Here is a 3,310-nt window from a genome sequence, read left to right as displayed (position 1 = left end):
ATCGTTTTTATTTCATTTTACCACCAGCATCTCCTCCATTAACATGGATAGATGAAAGGATTTCAAACGATTACACATTTTTAACATTTGCAAAAAATTTACATGCGTCGGAAAATGGCTGCTTCAATGGAATTAGCAAGGAAAGGTTGCCATTATGTTTGTAGCATTAATGCAAACAAACATGACTTTAAATTATCGATGTAACTTACAAATAGGGTTTACAACTTAGACACTCATTTTTATCGCTTTGCACAACATATGCGCATTGTATGTTTTGTTTACAGCTAAAAAATAGCAAAACCAAGAAAATCTCTCGCGTAAGAAAAAGTGAACGAGGCAAAATTGTAGTGAAGAAAAGAAATATAAATGTTAATATGTGTTACACAGACAGGGAATGATTGCATTTATAAAAAAAATAACAAATGTATGTATGTTCGCCACATAGACAAAGAGAGAGAGAGAGAGAGATACACTTGTCTGTTATGACGAAACATCAAGCAAATATATTGGCTTACGTCATAAACTGTGAACTGGTCAAGCAGTGACAGAAAATTTTGTAAACCAATGTATCGTTAACAGATTAATGGAAATTCAGAACTACAGAATGTCAGGATTGTAAACTTTCAAACATTTTGCGGAGATTTCCAATATTAGCTATCGCTTCAAGGCCCGAGTTTCGAGCCGGCAAAATTGATAGTACGTTGGAAAAATGCATAGCGGCATTTCTTCCGATTTTACGTTCTGAAATGAAATTTTGTTGGGGTAGACTTTGCCTTTCATCCTTTCAGGGTCGATAAAAAACGAATTCGATGTCATTGACGAACCCTACCCACTAAAATTTGCTGGCCTTGTGAACCAATCACATTGCTTTGTCATGTATTACATAATCAGAATGGTGACGAAGGGTGAGACCTGCCCCGGGTGAAACTTCTATGGGAGTGTTACTTTTGAGTCTACTGTGTAAGCCAGTATAAATCTGAAAGCCCGGGTGAGTGGAGGTTCAAACTTGTAATGGGAAATGTAATGTTATATGTTGGAGTCGGCAGCTACCAATTGTAACGGGTGTTGATGTTGCAGATGTGCAAGATGAAAGAAGAACAGTGATCGAAGTTGTAAACAAACATTTACTTACCCTTACATATTGTTATAGCCAAACCACAACGGGTTGGTATGTATAATTCGTAAAGCATGCCAGGTAAAGAGAGATATTGTAGATTTTCCTGGTATAGGTGTGTTTGTGTTCTCGTCATTGTGCAGTAGTAAACCACAGATAGGGATAGGGTAACGTTGTAGAGAAAAGAAAGTGAGGGTGGTGGGACGAAGCAGCTGCTTCGTTTGGGAGTTACCATAGTTGTGTCACTATACCTTTTCCTTCAGAGATGGCATTTCATTTAGCTGGTTAGCCAGACTCGGTTCTCACTAACTGGCTTTAGCTTACGGAGTTCTTGCATTTATTACTATACAAAACTAGCTAGAAAAAAAGGTATATTGCAGAGAACAAATAGATTTCGTTGGGGGTCGACTGTTATCTCAATTCTAACTCTCTACCGCATACAAGAGGTTAGAAGGGTCAAGTGGCAAAGACATCAATCGATTTGGCAAAGTTATATGCTAAATGTAACCGTTGCCAGCCACCGTTTTTCTGTGGGAAAAAGTCAATGAAAATTGGCAGATTTGAGTTCGAATCTACTCTATGCCTAAATGAAGTCACTACAAACTATATAGCTTCTCTAGGAGGTACACTAGATACGCCATTATATATAATATTATTTATTCAACAAGATTAAGATGGTGAGCTGGCAGAAACGTTAGCACGCCGGACGAAATGCTTATCCTTATTTCGTCTGCCGTTACGTTCTAAGTTCAAATTCCGCTGAGGTCGACTTTACCTTTCGGAGTCGATAAATTAAGTACTAGTTACGCACTGGGGTCGATGTAATCGACTTAATCCCTTTGTCTGTCCTTGTTTGTCCCCTCTGTGTTTAGCCCCTTGTGGGTAATAAAGAAATAAGAAACGTTAGCACGTCAGGTGAAACGCTGATCGGTATTTCGTCTGCCGCTACGCTCTGAGTTCAAATACCGTCGAGGTCGATAAATTAAGTACCAGTTGCGTACTAGAGTCGATCTACTCGACTGGCCCCTCTCCAAACATTTCGGGCCTTGTGCCTTGAGTAGAAACGAATATGTATTTACACTTTTAAGAAAATTACAAAACAAAATAAGCAGTTATAAAAATTTTATTGCCTCGGAGAAAATAAGTACGAAGGAATTTTGAGTAAATGTCAACAAGATATTTGAAGCTGATAATGTTAAGTAAACACCTATTTTGTTTAATTTTTGATGAACTATGGTGATTTTCATATCCTGTAATGATAAGAATCTCGAATTTATTCGTTTCAGAGGAGTATTATCAAATCTTATGTGAAAGATATATTTGCTGTTATATTAGACAGCAAATAGACCTTTCATTAGTTTCAACTATTTTTGTGAAGAGAAAACTCAGTGGTTCACACGCTGGATGTTAAATTGCAGTTTTCCCTTATGAATCATTGGATTACATAACATTTTACGCAAAGTTCCTTCTTTGAAAAACGTTCTGAAAGGTGAAGAAAATCATTTCAAGTTGTACGTATGTGAAAGGTGAAGAAAATCATTTCAAGTTGTACGTATGTCTTTTGAAGGTTATAACTAAATTCACAATGATTAAATTATCTAATGAAGGTGATACTTTCGATTCTAGTAAATGCAAGTGTTTTACATATTTTTTTATTCTTTTATTTGCTTTAGTCATTTGACTGCGGCCATACTGGAGCACTACCTCAAGGGGTCTTAGTCGAACAAATCGACCCCAGGATTTATTCTTTGTAAGCCTAGTACACATTCTATTAGATCTTTTTTTGCCGAACCGTTATGTTACGGGGGACATAACACACCAACATTGGTTGTCAAGCGATGGTGGGGAAGGGGACAAGTACAGACTCAAACACACAAGTATATATATATATATATATATACGACGGGCTTCTTTCAGCTTCCATCTACCAAATCCACTCACAAGGCTTTGGTAGGCCCGGGGTTATAGTAGAAGACACTTGCCCAAAGTGCTACGCAGTGGGACTGAACCCAGAAACATGTGCTTGAGAAGCAAGCTTCTTATTTCTTTATTGCCCAGAAGGGGCTAAACATAGAGGGGACAGACAAACGCACGACTAATTGAAATACACGGAAGTCAATTTGCAGACTGAAGTTAGTGTGTGAATGAGTTAAAGAGAAGGAGAGAGTGAAAGAAACAGGCATAGACTAAAAAAAG

At 37.6% G+C, this 3,310-nt stretch overlaps 1 long non-coding RNA gene across 1 annotated transcript; it reads left to right on the top strand.

Annotated features, from left to right (window-relative positions):
- The first annotated feature begins 531 nt into the window (after positions 1-531).
- On the top strand, positions 532-2,744 carry LOC106870229 (uncharacterized). Its single transcript, XR_001409504.1, has 2 exons — positions 532-1,195; positions 2,401-2,744. It is a non-coding gene; the product is annotated as an uncharacterized LOC106870229 (long non-coding RNA).
- Positions 2,745-3,310: the final 566 nt, after the last annotated feature.

Source organism: Octopus bimaculoides, chromosome 4, assembly GCF_001194135.2.
Source record: "Octopus bimaculoides isolate UCB-OBI-ISO-001 chromosome 4, ASM119413v2, whole genome shotgun sequence".
Taxonomy (NCBI): Eukaryota; Metazoa; Mollusca; class Cephalopoda; order Octopoda; family Octopodidae; genus Octopus; species Octopus bimaculoides.
The sequence above is the reverse complement of the archived record's forward strand: the minus strand, read 5'-3'. Positions and strand labels throughout refer to the sequence as shown.